The sequence below is a fragment of the Hemitrygon akajei genome, chromosome 4 (genome assembly GCF_048418815.1).
Source record: "Hemitrygon akajei chromosome 4, sHemAka1.3, whole genome shotgun sequence".
Classification (NCBI taxonomy): Eukaryota; Metazoa; Chordata; class Chondrichthyes; order Myliobatiformes; family Dasyatidae; genus Hemitrygon; species Hemitrygon akajei.
In genome coordinates this window covers 168,389,726-168,409,710 of record NC_133127.1, presented here as the reverse complement: position 1 = coordinate 168,409,710, position 19,985 = coordinate 168,389,726, and the positions used below count along the sequence as shown (strand labels likewise).

Genomic DNA, 19,985 nt, shown 5'->3' with positions numbered 1-19,985 from the left:
AATCATCTTCCTATTTTAACCAATATACGTACTGTGCAAAGGTCTTAGGCACCCTAGCTATATATATGTGCCTAACACTTTTGCACAGTAATGTAAGTGGAGCATTTATAAGGAAATCAGTAGAGGAATGAGATAGCTCTGAGTACTAGCATAAACTCAATGGATCTCTTTCTATGTCAATGTCAACCTCTCCCTCAATGTCACAAAAACAAAAGAGCTGCTTGTGGATTACAGGAGGAATGGAGATGGGCATTCCTATTGACATCAATGGATCTGGGGTTGAGAGGGTAAACAGCTTTAAGTTTCTCGGCATCCTCATCAGCGAGGACCTCACGTGTTCTGTACACACCAGCTGTGTGGTGAAAAAGGCACAAAAGTGCCTCTTTCAACTCAGACGGTTGAGGAAGTTTGGCATGGGCCCCCAAATCCTAAGAATTTTCTACAGGGGCACAACTGAGAGCATCCTGACCAACTGCATCACTGCCTGGTATGGGAACTGTATTTCCGTTAATCACAGGATTCTGCAGAGAGTGGTGCGGACAGCCTTGTGCATCTGTAGTTGTGAGCTTCCCATGATTCAGGACATTTACAAAGACAAAGACAGGTGTGAGAAAAGGGGCCGAAGGATCATTGGGGACCCGAGTCATCCCAACCACAATCTATTCCAGCTGCTACCATCCGGGAAACGGGACCACAGCATAACAGCCAGGACCAACAGGCTCTGGGGCAGCTTCTTCTACCAGGCCATCAGACTGATTAACTCATGCTGATTTGAGTGTATTTCTATGTTACACTGACTGTTCTATTTATTATAAATTAATATAAACTACCGTGATTGTACATTGCACATTTAGACAGAGATGTAACATAAAAAATTTTATTCCTCATGTATATGAAGTATGTAAGAAATAAAGTCAATTCAATTCAATCTTTAATTCAAATGGAAAGAAAAGTGAAGAACTTGTTCCTAAAATTCTGAGGAACACTAATGCATAATTTTCCTTTCTTCTGAAAGAACAACCCCTCATCACTACTGTGATTCTTTTCATTAAATAATTTTGCATCCATTTTATCATTCTCCTATTCTTTTTTGTTTTAATTCTGCCCACTCATCTTTTATGAGGCATATTATCAAACACTAGTTCAATGTATATACAGGCTGCATCTATCATATTATCATCATTAACCTTCTCCAGTAGTTCAAAAAATCAATTACGGTAAGTTTATCAAATACGATTTATGCCTGAAGGGGAAAATCCTTCAAGGATTTTCAGTTATTTATGTTTTCTAAGTTCAGATTAACTTTTTGCAAAAAAAAACTGTTGAGGCTGGAATTCCAAAGCAGAAAATGTTATAAGAACTTGGCAAATGAGCACATAGAGCAAGTGCACAGAGAAAAAGAGTCAATGCCTCAGGTCAGTTATCTTTCATCAGTACTGAAAAAGTGAGAAAATAAGCATGTTTAGGTGCAGAAAAGTAGAACGGAGAGCATAAGAGGAGAAGTCTGTGATAAGGTGCAGACCAAAGTCGAGGTGAGTTAAATTGTGACATTTAGAGACAGTAGGGAAAATAAACAATTTGAAACTGAAATATCAAGCAACAGCAGTGTAGAGAGAGAAGTGCAGGTATCTGACATGTCCAGTACCCATACTGAGTCTCTGGAGCTGCAATGTGGCTGGGTAGATGAAGTAATATTCGTCCAGTTTACAATGGGATAGTGTAGGAAACATTAGAGAGGAACGATTGAGTGTGAGACAGAGAATTAAGGTGAGAATACGACTGGAAGCTCAGGGCCACTCTTGCTAGTAGAAAGGAGGCATCCAGCGAAGTGGTCACGTAACCTGCCTTCGCACCAAATGCAATGACTGAATTGGAAGAAGACTATTAATCCTGGTTTAGTGTGATAGCAATTCGCCCTCGGCCACCTTCTCTAAACAGAAAAAGTGTTTTGCGCTCTAACTGTTATATCAGTGGAACCCAATCTCAGAAACGGCTCCCACGTGGAACCGCCACTTCATTGCACGTTTAGCTCAATCTGCCCGGAACCGATGTTAACCCCGTTGACGTAAACAAAAAAGATTGTAGTTTCTGAACCCTGTCCCCTTTGCTTTCCTAAACTTTTTTTTCTTCATGTAAAAAATACAGGTACTGTACGAACTAATGCCTCGCCTCACCCTCGACGGCTTTCCGGGCGGGTCGACCTGCCCCGGGCTCGAGCGGCGGCGGCGGCGGCGGTCGGGGCACGTGCGCGGGGAGGGGCGCCGGCGGAAGGCGGGAAGAGCGGCGGCGCCGGCTGCGGGAAGAGGGCGGCCGCCGCTCCAGTGCGGTCCGAGGGTAGAGCGTGGGGGGGAGCTCAGCATTTCGACGCTTTCGTCCATTTCCAGCATGGGGTTTCTCTTCCCGCTGCAGCCTCGCCTTGTCTGATTTCCCCCCCTCTTGGTCAGAGTACAGAAGAAGCAAGTGGGGAACCGCACGCCGATTTGCTGGGGGGGGGGGGGATTATAAAGCGCTGTTATTGCTCAATGTTGAACAGTACGATGATACCAATGAAAATTTTCTCGCGTCGTCTTGATTTGGGATCGGAGCCTCACTTCCCAATTTATGTCGACGATAAGGAGTTACTGCAAGAAGAGATGTGTTTTAAGCCCCGAGGAACAGAGAATAGACGGTTGCTGAAGTGAATTTCTTGGGCAGATAGTTGCTGTCAAAATGTAAAACACCGAATGGTTATTTTTTTTTCCTCAGTGGGCAAAACCATCACGATGCGGCTTTAGAATACCAAGTAAGTGGTCATCCTCAGGTTGTTGTTACTGTGTTTTACGTGTAGGCGCAACTAGCAAAATATTGAACGATGTCCTTTTTAATTATTTTTAAATGCTGTTAGATTATGCATGTTAGGGTTTTAATGCATTTCGTCTTCAGCGAGTTTGTGTAGAATTTGACAGGGGTGCTTTTGTTAGAATTATTCCCATTCGATGGTTGTATCTAACTGAAACGCGTTCGGCAGCGATAATTGGTGTTTAGCAGATTTTGTTGGTGGTTCGAACGAATAGTTTGCGGGATAATAACGGTCCGTCGTTGACTTTACATCGCAGTTAAACTATTAAACAGTGCGTCAGTGGCTGGTACAGTTTTATTATCGGTAAAGGGCGCCACAAGTGGACAGAGCTGTATCCTGTTGATTTTTTAAAAAACGATGAATTCTCGTATATAGTTGCATTAAATAATTAAGGACACCAGTATCTGCAAATTATCGCAAGTTAAATGTACTTTACAGACCGGTTCCGAAAGTGTGAGAAATGTAGAGCAAGGTGCATGAAGCCTGAAGTTGTTACCTGGCATAACGAAAAAACAAAAGGCGAAGGGAGGCTCTGGTCCAGCTCTAAGTTAACCTTGTTTACCGCAGTTTGGTGTTGATCCATCCTGGCTCCCCTCCGAAACAATATTCGCTGGTGTTTTTGTCTGTGTGTGTCCGCAAGTGCAACGTCGTGCAGAAAAACGAACGCAGTTCGGTGAAATAATTCCTGAGAAATTTTCATTGTCCGGTTCAAGTCAATGAATTTTTATTCCGCTGGTTGTGAAGATGTTCACGAACAAAAAAAAAGCCATTTATTTTTAACAAAATTTCAAAATAAAATATTGAATATTGTGACTGTACGAGGCTTGGTGTAGGGGAGGACTGTGGAAACGTATGACAGGTTATTCGGATGCATATTTTCTCTTCGAAAATAATTTACGAAAATTGAGCAAATATGGTGTCCTTGAAGTTCTACTGCTTGGTTATGAGTTTATCCAGAAGGATTTAGTTTTGGGAATCCCCCCGGTCACTAGTTACAAACAGTTTCGGAGCAACAATTACAGAGGCAACTGTGAGTATGAACGCGGAGTTAGCCCTAGACTATCAACCTATTTTGCGTAAAAGATAGGGTTCTAGTGTATGCTTGATTTTGAATTCAACAAATGCGCCTTTTAAATCTCTATCTAATTTATATAATTTAGTATCAAATATGTTTATAATTCGCAATTTGAAGTGACTCGTTTGCATTTACACTAAGTGATGGGGTTGCTGATGACATTTTGCAAATGCACTGCGTAGAATTTTAGCATATTTATAAGAGCACATAGAATATGAGCTTACCTAATAAGTTATCGGCCATAGAACATTTAACCGGTCTATGCTTTCGTTTAGCTTTGGTAACTTTTCTTGGACGCCGATCTTCGGAGAAACCCCGTGAATAGGATAGAGGGGCAACGTTTCTAATCATTTGTGGGCATTCTTTTGCATTCATTTTAAAATACATTGTGGTAGTTGTTACAGTTATGTTTAATAGAGAACAATACAAGTACTGGCAATTCCTTTCGGAGGCACTGACGCGGGATAATTTCAGACTCCGCAAAAATTATACACGTGATTGGAAAAAATCGTTGGAGACCCCAATTTCATTTTATTGTACTGTACTGCGAATGTCTTTGAAAGAAAGTATGGTCGAACGAGTTCAAGAATATTTACGAAATCTACAGGTTTAACCGATTAACAGGTCGTTGACCGTGGTAACTGCATTGGCGTAATTTGTGTTGATCATTGGAATTTGCATTAAACCAAGTGGAAGCCCAGTTGGCTATTGCTTCAAGATTCTTATCTATGAGGACCAACAGGCAGTTAATAATCCACTATTTTTATGCTTAGCACCAGGAATCGTTGTGAATTCCTTTCATAATTTTAGTTTGCAGTTCATTGGTGCAACTAAGATTTAATGCAGTCTTGCTTAAATAGACAATACTTAACAGCTGATTTATTATTATTTCAGCCAGGCACATGTTCAAATCTGTGCAACTACACTTAGTATGCTCATTGTTATATCAATGTTAAGTAATTCTGTTATTTGCCTGTTACTGATATTGTAACAGGACAATAACCTGCTATTTACTTGTAGGCTATATTGTACTTCCTACATTGGTAGCAGCCAGCATTTTCTACAGGCTATCTCTAATTCAACCAGCGTAGATTTAATTTGGATGTCCTATATCCATATCATAGAGAGAAAAACAGCCCTTTTTGGCATTCTTTGTCACTACTGTAGGAATTGCAAGCCTGCATCCAAAAATAAGGGTTTCTGGTCGGTGACCAATATGCATGGTCTTTGCAACAGAAATTAGTGAAGCCAGACTATTTACTAGTATTACCATCACCATCTAAGCATAGTTCATTCCCTGCTTTGTTAGTGCTAGTGTCCAAGCCAACTTTAATTTCTTGGTCTTTATCCACAAGGAATATACAAGTATACACAATAGGAGCAGGATTAATCCACTTTCCACTTAAGCCTGCTCTACCATTTAATAAAATGGTTTGGTTTATTATTAGTATCACATGTTTCAAAGTCAGTGAAAAATTGTTTTACATGCTATCCATGCAGAGTATTTATCACATCTGTGCAAGGGAAAACAATAACAATTCAGATTAAAAGCTTTACAGTTGTGGTGAAGTGCAGTGCAGGCAGATAAATTGCAAAGCCACTGTCATGACTGGTCTGATTGTAATCTCAGTTCTGCATTCTTTTCTATGGCTGCAACCTTTATTTTTTTTCTGTCTCCCTTGAAACATATTCTGTTTCTACCATCTTTTGAAATGTCTTCACATCTCACCTTGAACACCCTAGTTTGAAATTTTCCCGCAAGAAGAAAAATTCTGTCCACATTCATGCTGTTTATTTACAAAAAAAACCTCAGGATTTTCTATGCTTCGATTAATACCCTTGTTCTTGTAAACCTCTAACCTGTGAACCTTCTTTCATCTGAGAACCAGCTTATTTTGTTTATCCTGACTTGTTGACTCTTGGTCTGGTATAGTGAAGTGAATGTGCAGGAAGAAGCTGCAGAGAATAGCGGATGCAGCTCAGTACATCATGGGCACCTGCTTCACTACCAATAGGCCACGTCATCTTCTGTGGCCTCTATCAGGCCTGGAGTCTCACACCATCAGTTTCAAGAACAGCTCCTTCCCTTCAGCAATTCTGTACTTGAACTGACCAGTACAAACCTAATCACGACCATTTAATAACACTGGACCATTTTGTACAAAAATGGACTTTCGTTCAAATTCTGTGATTTTTGAAAAATTATGTATAATTTATGCTGAATGAATGCTTTAGTTATGAATGCTGCTTGTATGATGATTTGTGCCTATGATACTGCTACAAGTAAGTTCTTCTTTGCACCGGTGTTTGCATTTTTTTTCAATTGTTACCAACAGGTTAAAATCTAGACGTACAAAAAAGCTGGATGAACTCAGCAGGTCGGGCAGCATCCGTTGAAAGAAGCAGTCAACGCTTAGGGCTGAAACCCTTCGTCAGGACTAAAGAAGGAGGGGGTAGGGGTCCTATAAAGAAGGTGGGGAGAGGGTGGAAAACCAATCAGAGGAAAGATCAAGGGGTGGGGGAGGGGATAGGCAGGAGAGGTGAAGAAGGAATCTAAGAGGAAAGGACTATGGGTAGTAGAAGAAGGCAGAGTCATGAGAGATGATAGGCAGCTAGAAGAGGAGACAGAGTAGAGGTGGGATGGGGAAGGGAGAGGGAGGGAATTACTGGAAGTTGGAGAATTCGACGTTCATACCAAGGGGCTGGAGACTACCCGGATGGTATATGAGATGTTGTTCCTCCAACCGAAGTTTGGCCTCATCATGGCAACAGAGGAGGCCATGTATGGACATATCCGAATGGGAATGAGAGGGAGAGTTGAAGTGAGTGGTAACCAGGAGATCCTGTCTGTTGTGGCAGACAGGTTAAAATCTTCCTTAAAAAGCAGCATGCTAACTTCCGGTGCTCCACGTAACTGAATTTCTACTTCCTTTGGCATCGATTGATGATGTTTTGTTACTTTACCTAATTTCTCACTGTACTTACAGACCTTTGTATTCAGTATTTACTGCAGAAGGTTTCAATGCCATTGTACAGTCTGTTAAGTATTAGCATTCATTTGACTATACCTAGAGAAGATTTAAGTTCAGTCATACTCTTGGGTTTTCATAGCGGTTAGCCCAACATTTTCCTGCACCGATGATCAGGGTTCAATTCCCACTGCTGTCTGTAAGAAATTTGTATGTTCTCCCCATAACCGTATGGGTTTCCCTATGGTATTCCAGCTTCCTCCTTATTCCAAAGTCACATGGATTACTATGTTAGTGCCACAGTATGGTGATACTTCTGGGCTGTCCCCAGCACCTAGTCACAAAGTCATAGAAAAGCACAGCATAGAAACAGGTCCTTTGGCCCATCTAGCCCATACTGACCAATTTTAATTGCCTATTTCCATCGACCTGAAGTGGGATTATACTCCTCCATGTACCTATTCAAACATCTCTTAAACGTTGAATTTGAGCTTGAGTGCACACTTCCGCTGGCAGCTCATTCCTCACTCTCATGACCCTCTGAAGAAGTTTCCCCTCATGTTCCCCTTAAACTTTTTACCTTTCTCTTAACCATGACCTCTCATTGTTGTCCCACCCATCCTCAGTGAGAAAAGCCCATTTGCATTACCCTTTCTATACCCCTCATAATTTTGTATACCTCTATCAAATCTCTCGTCTTTTGCATTCCAAGGAATATAGTCCTAACTTTTTCAATCTTTTCTTGCAACTTAGGTCTTCCACACCTGACAATATCCTTGTAAGGTTTTTTTTCTGTACTATTTCAAACTTATTTTCATCTTCCCTGTAGGTAGGTGACTAAAACTGCACACAGTACTCCAAATTAGATCTCACTAATGTCTCGGACAACTTCAACATTACATCCTATCTCCAGTGTGCTGAAAGTACATTATTGGACACTGGTCATTGACACAAGCAACACATTTCGCTATGTTTTGATGTACATGTGACAGCTAATCTCTTGCTTCTAGTCACATCTCAGCCTTTTCCTTGACTGTCTGCATCTACCGTTAAGCCCAATTAAAGCACTTCTTCCTCCATAATGGTACACTTGAGAATGGTAAGTGCCTGGAGTGGGCTGTTCGTGTTGAAAGCAGATATGATATTGGTGTTTAAGAAGCTCTTATAGACACATGAATATGCAGGTAATGTATTGTTAAAGATCATTTGTAGACAGAAGAGATTTAGTTGAATTCAGTTTCGTGTTCACTGCAGACATTGTGGGCCAAAGTGCATATTCCTGCGCTGTACTGTTCTACTTTCTCTTCTCTGGTTCACTAGCATCTATAGGATTTTAAAGTTTCTTAATTGCCAGCATATGCAGGAGTTTGAAAATACCTAATAGTTTGTTGTCAGTAAGAAACAGTTGTTAATGATTGTTTATATTTAGCTTAGTGGGGGTGGGGAGGAGAATGATCCCTGAACCTGACCTGTTTTTTTTTCAAATATTTTGATTGAAGCTTGAAAATTAATGCCTCTTATTTGAAAACAGATTAAACAATTGGACAGAAATGTAGAGACAGACACAGAAGGGAACTAGATTAAAGGGTGTTAACCAAGAGGCACAATGTTTACTTGAAAGTTCATCCCACATTGACAGTGATAAGCACTTTATATAGTTCATCAGACTTCAATTACATGAACATTCTGTAAACACTTTCATGAATGTATTTCAGAGCATCAACATTGGAACAAGTGACTGAAAAAGGAAATTTTTGTATTTGCTGAGAGATGGTAAGGGACAGGTTTTAGCAGGAGAAATCCAAGCAGGAAACAGGGAAAGAGCAACAGCATATTGGAGACATATGAATAAAAGAAAATGTATCTTCTCTGAATTGTTAGCATTATTAATTCCTTAAGCTTGTTATAGCCGGTGGGGGGGGGGGGGGAGGTGTGATAGTGGGAATGTTCCCAGTGTTATGTGTCTCACATAGCCTCTGACAACCAAGTCCAGCTCCCAGCCTTCACGTGTAGCTTAGCTACTAAGTCTGGCAGAACTGTTTCTAATGACAGGAGAAAGGGCAAAAGCAGGTTACTAGCACCTTAAAACCAGTCCTTCATGCAGATGGGGTTCACCAGCTGTGGTTGAAAGCTCATCTAGGAGAAGGAAAACTCTGATATGAAACCTCCACTGCATTGTCATGGGGAAGGCATTGGGAGTAAACCCAAGTAAATATCCAGAGCTGGAGTCCCTAAGGCAGTCCTACATTGAGATCAACACTGACTGGCAACTCCTGCGATGCTTCTATTGCCAAACTGCATTGGTCTCCACTGTTCATTTGCTTTCATCAGCTGTGTGGAAATGGGGTAGCCTGCTACATGAGCTGTCCATATCAAACTGCCCTGATTTGCATACTATGAAGACAGCTAGGCTGCAACATCCATGGTTGACCCTGACCAACAACCCCAATGCATTAATATTCTAAAGATGTTTTAAATATTGGCTGTGAAGTGGCTAGCAGTTTTTGTTTGTAGGGTTATTGCTGGAAAATTAAATGCTATTGAATTAACCTTGCAAAAGACAAGGATTGTTTTCTCTCCTAGCAGAGATAAGATCATGATACACAAGAGCAGAATTAGGCTATTTGGTCCATTGAGTCTACTCCAAGAGCCAACAATCTTTCTTACGTTAACCCTTTCATTCCTGGAATCATTCTCATGAATCTCCTCTGGACATTCTCTTAGATAAAGAGCCCAAAACAGCTCACAATATTTCAAGTGTGGTTTGTCTCATGTTTTAAAGTACTTAGCCTTATATCCTTGCTCTTATATTCTAGTACTCTTGAAATGGATGCTAACATTGCATTTGCCTTTCTCACTACCAACTTAACCTGCAAGTTAACCTTTAGGGATTCCTGCATAGGACTCCCAAGTTCCTTTGTACCTCTGACTTTTGAGTTTTCTCCCTATTTAGAAAATAGTATCTGCTTTTATTTTTTTCTTCTGCTAAAGTTCATGAGCGTACACTTCATTACACTATATTTCATCTGCCACTTCTTTGCCCATTCTCCCAAACTGTCTGTTCTTATGCAGACTCCTTGCTTTCTCAATACTACCTGCTCCTCCACCTATCTTTGTATTGTCTGCAAACTTGGCCACAAAGCCATTAATCTGTCATCCAAATCAGTGACATTAAATGAAATGAAGCAGTCCCAACACCAACTCCTGTGCCATACCGCTAGTCACTGACAGTCAACCAGAAAAGGTCCCCTTTATTCCCACTCATTGTCTCCTGCCATCCATACTAGAATCCTCTCCCTAATACACCAGGCTCTTATTTTGTTAACAGAGTCAATGTGCGGCATCTTGTCAAGGGCCTTCTGAAAATCCAAGTAAACAACATCCGCTGACTCTCTCCTTTCTCTGTCTTGCCTGTTATTTCAAAGAATTCCCACAGATTTGTCAGGCAAGATCTCACCTTAAGGAAACCAAATTTGGAGTATTGTGTACAGTTCTGGTCACCGAATTATATGAAAGATGTCAACAAAATAGAGAGGGTACAGAAGAGATATACTAGAATGTTACCTGGGTTTCAGCACCTAAGTTACAGAGAAAGGTTGAACAAGTTAGTTCTTTATTCTTTGGAGCGTAGAAAGTTGAGGGGGGGACTTGATAGAGGTATTTAAAATTATGAGGGGGATAGATAGAGTTGACGTGGATAGGCTTTTTCTATTGAGAGTAGGGGAGATTCAAACGAGGACATGAGTTGAGAGCTAAGGGGCAAAAGTTTAGGGGTAACACGAGGGGAAACTTCTTTACTCAGAGAGAGGTAGCTGTGTGGAACAAGCTTCCAGTAGAAGTGGTAGAGGCAGGTTCGATATTGTCATTTAAAAAAAAATTGGATAGGTACATGGACAAGAAAGGAATGGAGGGTTATGGGCTGAGTGCAGGTCGGTGGGACTAGGTGAGAGTAAGCATTCGGCACGGACTAGAAGGGCCGAGGTGGCCTGTTTCTGTGCTGTAATTGTTGTATGGTTATATGGTTAAACCATTTTATTATGTTCCTCCAAGTACCCTGAAACCTCACCCTTAAACAATGGACCCAAACATCTTCCCAACTGCTGAAGTCAGGTTTACTGGCCTATAATTTTCTTACTTTTTCTTACCTCCCTCTTATAGAGTGGAGTACATTTGCAATTTTCCAGTCCTGCAGAATCTAGTGCTTTTTGAAAGATCATAACTAATGTCTCTGCAATTGCTTCGGTTACCTCATTCAGAACCCTGGGTTATAGTCCATCTGGCCCAGGTGATTATTATTAAGGAGAAGGTGCTTTGGGAGTTGAAAAGTATGAAGATAAATCTTTCAGATCTTTCGGCCCCAAAGCACCACCACCTTAGTAATAGCAACTACATTTATGTCTCTGACATCCGTGAACTTCTGGCATACTGTTAGTGCCTTTCACAGTGAAGACTGACATTATTTATTAAGTTCATCTGCCATTTCTTTGTCTCCCATTGCTACCTCTTCAGCATGATTTTTCAGCAGTCCGATATCCACTCTCATCTTCCCTTTATTTATGATGTATTTGAAAAATCTTTTGGTATTCTCATTTATATTATTAGCTTGCCTTCCTATTTCATCTTTTCTCTCCTTATGGCTTTTTAGTTTCCTTCTGTTGTTTATTATAATCTTCCCAATCCTCTATTTTCTCACTTAGTTTGCTACTGTGTATTACATGCCCTCTCATTTACTTTCATGCTCTCTTTGACTTGTCAGTCATGGTTGCCTCAACCACCCTTTAGAATATCACTTTATCCTTGGGATATACAGTATCCTGTTCCCTTCCAATCTATTTTGACCAGCACCTCCTCATGCCTCTGTAATTCCTTTTACTCCACTGTAATACTGATTACTCTGACTTTATCTTATCCATCCTAGAATTCACCCTGTGGTTTATTTTATTATGATCACTGCCTTCTAAGGGTTCCATTAAGCTCCCTAATCAAATCTGGTTCATTACACAACACCCACTCTAGAAATGTCTTTCCCCAGTGGATTTAAACCATAAGCTGCTCTAAAAAGCCATCTCATAGGCATTTTACAAATTCCCCCTCTCGGGATCTAGCACCAGTCCGATTTTCCCAATCTGCCTGCATATTGAAATCCCCCATCACCATCTTAACATTCCTCTTTTTTCCATTGCTTTTCAATCTCCCTTTGTAATTTGATTATTATTTGGAGGCCTGTAACTACCATCAGTCTTTTTACCCTTGCTGTTTCTTAACCCTACCCACAAGGGTTCTACATCTTTGGATCCCATGTCACCTATTTCTAAGGATTTGGTTTCATTTTTTACCAACAGAGTCATCCAACCCCTATGTCTACATTCCTGTCCTTTTGATACAGTGTGTAATTTTGGATATTAAGCTCCTAACTATAATCTTCCAACCACAATTGTGATGCCCACAACTTCATACCTGCATATCTCTAATTGTGCTACAAGATCGTAAACCTTATTCTGTATTGACTGTATTCAAATATAGCACCTTCAGTCCTGTATTCATCACCCTTTTTTTATTTTTGTCCCCGTGTTACACTTTTACTCATCCCACTGACTGCAGTTTTGCCCTGTCATCTGCCTGTCCTTCCTCTGTCTCACTGTACACTGCATCTACTTGTATACCAACTTCCACATCTGCAACCCAATCACTCCAGATCCTGTCCCTCTGCCAAATTAGTTTGAACTCTCCCCAACAGTTCTGGCAAACCTACCTACAAGGATATTAGTCCCTCATGGGTTCAGGTGTAACCTGACCTTTTTGTACTGGTCATACTTTCCCAGAAGAGATCCCAATGATCCAGAAATCTGAAACCCTTCCCCCTGCACCAAGGTGATTCAATTCACAAACGAGAAAATCTGCAGATTTTGGAAATCTGAACAACACATGCAAAATGCTGAAGGAATTCAGCAGGCCAGACAGCATCTATAGGGGGGGAGAAAGTACAGTCAACATTTCGGGCTGAAAATCGATTGTTTCAATTGCAATTGATTGTTGAAAAGATACATCTGTACCTGGAAGGTCCAACTGCTGATGAATCAGTACCCTGGCAAAAACCACACCAGGACAAGGAACACTCCAAGCTACTCCATGAAAAGGTTATTGAAGAGCACAAGTCAGGACAAGAAAATTTCCAAGTCACTGAATATCCCTTGGAATACAGTTAAGTCAATCATCAAGAAATGGAAAGAATATGGCACAGCTTCATAATGGCAACAATTATAACAGTGCCCAAGAAGAATAATGTGAGCTGCCTTAATGACTATTGTCCAGTAGCACTCACATCTACAAAGATGAAATACTTTGAGAGGTTGGTCATGACTAGACTAAACTCCTGCCTCAGCAAGGACCTTGGCCCATTGCAATTTGCCTATTGCCTCAATAGGTCAATGGCAGATGCAATCTCAATGGCTCTTCACAAGGCCACAGACCAGCTGGACAATACAAATACCTATGTCAGGATGATGTTCATCAACTATAGCTCAGCATTTAACCCCATCTTTCCCACAATCCTGATTGAGAAGTTACAGAACCTGGGCCTTTGTACCTCCCTCTGCAATTGGATCCTCAACTTCCTAAATGGAAAACCAATCTGTGCAGATTAGTGATAACATCTCCTCCTCGCTGACTATCACCACTGGTGCACCTCAGGGTTGTGTGCTTGGCCACATGACTGTGTGGCTAGGCATAACACAAATGCCATCCATAAATTTGCTGATAATACAATCATTGTTGGTAAAATCTCAGATGGAGATGGGAGTGTGTACAGGAGCAAGATATACCAACTAGTGGAGTGGTGTCACAGCAACGTCCTTGCACTGAATGTCAGTAAGATGAAAGAGCTGATTGTGGACTTCACACCCTTCCTGATGAAGGAACATGTGCCAATCCTCACAGGGGGATCAGAAGTGGAGAGAGTGAGCAGTTTCAAGCTCCTGGGCGTCAAGATCTCTGAGGACCTAACCTGGTCCCAACATATCAATGCAGCTACAGGTTTCCCCCGCTATCCAAAAGTAGAACGTTCCTATGAAACCCTTTGTAAGCTGAAATGTCGTAAAGCGAAGAAGCAATTACCATTAATTTATATGGGAGAGATTTTTGAGCGTTCCCAGATCCAAAAAATAACCTACCAAATCGTATGAAATAACACATAAAACCTAAAATAACGCGAACATATAGTAAAAGCAGGAATGATATGATAAATATAAAGCCTATATAAAGTAGAAATATTGTATGTACAGTGTAGTTTCATTTATCAAAATTGGGAAAACAGTGAGCCAAAATCGATTTGGAGAAAAAAAGTCAGCACGTACACGCATATGTACGTACATGCGTACGCAAGTACACGCATGTGCACACAACTGCCCACACAAGGCTTCACGCTCATGGTAGTCTTTCTCGGGGTAAACACGTGTATAAAGCGGGTGTCTTTTTTCGTAAAAGCGAAAATCCTCTTTGGTTAGTGAAAACAGGTACTAATGTAGGTCTTACGTAACAATGAGCTGTCATAAAGCGAACATTCGAAAAACGGGGGCCACTTGTATAAAGACAAGACAGACTATACTTCATTAGGAGTTTGAAGAGATTTGGTATGTCAATAAAAACGCAAAAAATTTCTATAGATGTGCTGTGGAGAGCATGCTGACAGGCTGCATTACTGTCTGGTATGGGTGGAGGGGATTGCTACTGCACAGGACTGAAAGAAGCTGCAGACAGTTTTAAGTTTAGTCGGCTTCATCTTGGGTACTAGCCTACAAAGTACCCAGGACATCTTCAAGGAGCGGTGTCTCAGAAAGGCAGCGTCCATTATTAAGGACCCCTAGCACCCAGGGCATGCTCTTCTCTCATTGTTACCATCAAATAGGAGGTACAAAAGCCTGAAGGCACACACTCAGCGATTCATGAACAGCTTCTTCCTCTCTGCCATCTGATTCCTAATTGGACATTGAATCCGTGAACCTCACTTTTTCAATATATATTCTGTTTTTGCATGATTTTTAATCTTCAATATACATATACAGTTATTTATTCTTCTATATTATGTACTGCATTAAACTGCTGCTGCTAAGTTAATAAATTTCAACACATGCCGATGATAATAAATCTAATTTTGATTGTGATGGAAAGAATGTAACACAGCTGTAAATCTGCCTAGAGTAGGCTGTCCTCAAAAACTGAGTGACAATGCAAGAAGGGGACTAGTGAGGGAGGCCACCAAGAATGGTATGACACCTCTGGGGCAGTTACTAGCTTCAGTGGCTGAGATGAGAGAGGCTGTGCATACGGCAAGTGTTGCCCAAATGCTTCACCAGTTGCAGCTGCATGGGAGAATGGTGAAGAGAAAGTGGCTGTTGGGGAACAAAAAACCTCATGAAATCTTGGCTAGTTTGCCAAAAAGTATGTGGGAGACTGAAATCAGCTAGAAGGTTCTATGGTCTACTGAAACCAAAGTTGAGCCTTGCTTGGCATAAGTCGAGCACCGCATATCATCAAAAACACACCATCCCCACCCCCGTGGTGGTGGTTGCATCGTGCTTTGGGGAAGCTTCACTGCAGCAGGCCCTTGAAGGCTTATGAAGGTAGAGGTTAAAACGAATGCAGCAAAATACAGGGAAATCCTGGAGGAAAACCTGATGCAGTCTCCTGGAGAACTGTGACTTGGGAGAAGATTTGTATTCCAGCAAGACAATGACCCCAGCATAAAGCCAAAGCTATACAGGAATGGCTTATAAACAACAAAGTTAATGTTCTGGAGTGGTCAAGTCAAGAGTCCAGACCTCAATCCAATTGAAAATTTATGGCTGAACTTGGGGGAAAAAATTGTTCACTCACTATCTCCATGCAATCTGACAGGGTGTGAGCAGTTTTATAAGGAAGAATGGGGAAAAATTGCAGTCCAGATGTGCAAAGCTGATAAGAGACCTGTCTATCCACAGACTCAAAGGTGCATCCACTAAATACTGACTTGAAGAGGGTGAAAACTTGTGCAATCAATTATTGTTTTATATTTGTAATTAATTTAGATCACTTTGTAGAGATCTTTTTTCACTTAGACACAAAGAGTCTTTGTCTGCTGATCAGTGTCAAAAAAGCCAAGTTAAATCCACTGTAACTCAATGTTGTAAAACAATGAAACAAAAACTTCCAGGTTTGTGGGGGGGGGGGGGGGTGAATACTTTCTATAGGCACTGTACTTATTGAGGGGATGGCCACAGGGTGCTTTGCTCCTTGGAGTTCAAGATCAAGGCTAGGCTGCTGAGAATCGTGGAGGGGCAGAGAGTAGTGGGATGTAGTAGTTGCTTCAGATGACGTTGGGTAGATTGTAATAAAATTGGGAATGTTTAGGTCATTTACATAGGAGGTGTGGGAAACAAGATAGAGAAAATCTAGGTAATTGAGTTTTTTTTAAAGGTACCTAGCTAAGTCCTTTTTCACTGACAGCATGGGATAAGCTCATAAACTCACAGATACTAGAATCACCAATGTATCTGCTGTGTGAGGTGTCTGGACTGCACAAGCCACTGTTTGCTTTTGAAAACTATGGGTGCCATTAGATGCTCTTGTATGTTTTAGATATCCCATGCTTCATAAATCAAGTGCTTAGTAGGTCCAACAATGAAACTTGTGCACATTAATGAAAATTGAGGATTTCACTTTTTTTAACATTTACATTTCAAACAAAATGCATTGTTTTGCATACAAAATGAACACTCAGTTTTCTAGAATATTTATCTTACTTGGGGAGATCAACCTGGTCAATTGTTTTGGGTTGTTCATATTGAAATATATTTGTCACTTTTCACTCAGTTAATAATAAAATAGATTCTTTCAAAATTAATTACATTGTGCTCATTGCTTGATCTACTTTGTTTTTCTATCATTTGTAACATGAATTCCCAGCTTTTTTTATATATAGTATTCTTACTTACAAATTGGATTTCACCCATATTTGTGGGCCAAGATGGGGGTGCTATGTTCTGACACAGTGAGATCACCAAAGAATCATGAAATTTAAGCATTCTTGCTTTTAGAAATCATGTATTCACAAGCAGCAGCTGTTGCCTGAGCTTATGGATGCCTGGTCGGTGCGGGTCAGAACCTGGCAGGTAGGTTCTCATGCAAGTAAAGGAAAACAATGAAGAGGGAAGGAATCACATAAATAACAGAGGAGGTGGGTGTTAGTAACGAGTTTTAAGACTAATGCAAACAGGTTTAAAATTTACGTAGGACAAGTAAATAGGCAAGAATGTGACAGATGGTCTATAAGCAGGGGTGTCAAACTCATTTTAGGTCACGGGCCGGATTGAGCAAAATGCAGCTTCATGCGGGCAGGATCAGTCGGACGCGTGCGAACGCAGCTTTCATTGCCTCCGTTTTTTCAGCCTGCTCTCATGTAGATAGATAGATAGATATTTTATTCATCCCCATGGGGAAATTCAACTGTGTCTCAGTCTCTGCTATAACTACAAAGTGTTTCACTTTACAAATTCCGTTTCTTATGAAGAAGACTGCCGAATAAACACTAAAAACCCTGAAAACCTGGTACCTGAATAAACTCAGCATTAGCCATATCATACGCCATAGGCGCTTCGATTACTGGGGCCAGCTTTAATAGTAATTAGATATTATCTCGCGGGCCAGAGATAATTCCACCGCGGGCCGGATTTGGCCCGCGGGCCTTGAGTTTGACATATATGGTCTATAGTGTAGGAAATGTGAAGTCATTCACTTAGAACAGTGAGATTGTATAAGGTTAGTGTTCTTGGGGACTTCTGTGTCTTTGTATCAGGATCAGGTTTATTATCACTGACATGTGACATGAACTTTGTTGTGGTAGCAATACAGTGCAAAGAAATAAAATGACTATAAGTTATGAAATAAATAGTGCAAGAAAGGAATAATGAAGTAGTGTTCATGGCCGTCTCAGAAATCTGTTGGTAAAGGGGAAGAAGCTGTTTGGGAATCATTAAATTTGGATCTTTAGGCTCCTGTACCTTTCCCTGATGATAATAGTGAGAGGGAAGACAGCATGTTGTGGCTGGTAAGGGTCCTTCATGATGGATGACACCTTGAGACACTTTTGAAGATGTCCTTGATGGCTGGAGTGCAGCTGGTTTGATCGACAACCCTCTACAGCCTCTTGCAATCCTGTGAATTGGAGCCTTCATACAAGTCATGCAACTAGTCAGAATGTTCTCCACTATACATCTATTAAAAAAAATTTACTGATATCTTTGGTGACATACATATCTCCTCAAACTCCTAATGAAGTGGAGCCAGTGGTGAGCCTTGTTTGTAGCTGTATGTAATTTAATAAAATGTTAAAGGTAGAAAGAACAATTGAGAAAAATGGAATGCCAGTCCTTATTGCTTGAGGGTGGAATGGGGGTGGGGGATGCTAAATCTTAAGAGCTAATATTAAACAGACTAGACTTATGCAATTATAAGTTTAGAAGAATGACAGGTGATATCATTGTAGCAAGCCCTTAAGAGGTTTGAAAAGGGTTGGTAAAGGGCTGTGTATCACTGGCTGCATTGTTAGAATCTGGGTTATGATCTTAAAGGAATAACCTTTTATGGCTGAGAAGATCATCTAAATGGTTGTGAATCTTTGGGATTTTCTGTCCAAGAGGTGTTAGAAGCTGAGTTATTGAGTGTCTTCAAAGTGGAGACTAATAGATTTTTGGATATGAAGACAATGGATGTGCCAATTAGTGCAACAAAGTGGCACTGAGATAAAAGGTTAGATGTGATCTTGCTGTATCAAGGATCTGCCATGAAAACACAAGAAGCCTACCCCTGATTTTCTCTAACCTGTAGTTGTAACCCCCTCATCCAAGGAACTATTCTCACACATCTTTTCTGTACCCTTTCTAATGCCTGCACATCCTACCTCTTAAAATCCAGAACCAATTGTGGTGGTACAGAAAGTGAACTGGATCCAGACCATCTTTGAACTAGGAGTTGACCATGACTAACCTCTTAAAGCACTTCATTACAGTCAATGTAAGTGCGGCTATCACTTTCTTCTTGGGTACTGGTACAATAGATGTATTTTTATAGCAGATGGGAACCTCAAGCTCCAGAAGGGAGAGCTTGAGTGTATATATATAATACTTAAACTAGTTTGTACAGATCTGTGGCACTTAGCTTGGTATACCATCTTGACTAGATGCCTTTCCTGGATGCACCCATTTGAGGGATGTCCAATATCAGCTTTAAAATAGATTGCATGGTCATCTGGAGATGTGATGGCTTGTGTGTGTGCGTTAGGGTTCTTCAGATCCAATAGTGCATAAAGACCTTGAGCTCATCTGGGAGTAATTGCCACTTATGCTTCTCCATCTCTCCTTGTATGAATATTGTTAAGCCCTGCCATCGATGTCAAGTGTCTATCCATGATTCCTGTTCAGTCTGAAATTGCCTTTCTGAAATGAAGGCAGTGGTTCCATCCACTTGAGCCACTCAGTATTTATGTTTAATGCATGCTTACACTGCTGCTGTAACAGAGAGGTCCAAGATTTTAACCCAGGAGTGAAAGTAGTACAGATTTATATTTCCTGTAAAAGGCACATGACTCATGGAAAATCATAGGGGACAACTTTGTGGCTACAGCTCGTGTGCTAGAATCCTAGACAAGGCTGTACACTTGGGAGCTGTGGTCAACAAATTCTTGGGAGTCACTACTGTGCATTTGATGTAGTTATAGTGTGTTGATGGTGGAGTGCCCAGTTTTTGTTTTGGCAGAGTGTTGCTATGCTCATGATTGGAGTCCCAGTTGGGCAAGTTTCCATATTCTGGAAAGTACTGAGCTTGTTGAACGATTAGGATTGTAGTGAATATTAGTAAATCAACATCAAACTTGAATGACGTGGATGTATGGAACTCCACGAGTAAGAAATATTCCATCCTACCTCTGACTTGTGCAGTTTAGGCAGTGGAAAGACTTCTGATGACCAGCAACTGAGCTAACTTCCACAAAAACTTATGGCACTTGTATAGCACTTTATGGCACCAGTTTTCACTGTGGAAGTAATATGCCAGGGGTTAAAGAGTGTCAAGG

At 40.9% G+C, this 19,985-nt stretch overlaps 1 protein-coding gene across 3 annotated transcripts in view; it reads left to right on the top strand.

Moving 5' to 3' along the window:
- Window positions 1–2,310: 2,310 nt before the first annotated feature.
- Window positions 2,311–19,985, top strand: part of LOC140726919 (short transient receptor potential channel 4-like) — a 101,985-nt gene continuing 84,310 nt past the window's right edge. For 2 of the 3 annotated variants that reach the window (XM_073043919.1, XM_073043920.1), the window contains exon 1: window positions 2,311–2,782. The gene's annotated coding sequence lies outside the window, so the exon portion shown is untranslated. Of the gene's footprint in view, window positions 2,783–3,848; window positions 3,870–19,985 lie in introns of those variants that run through there. The other variant, XM_073043921.1, reaches the window with a different exon arrangement.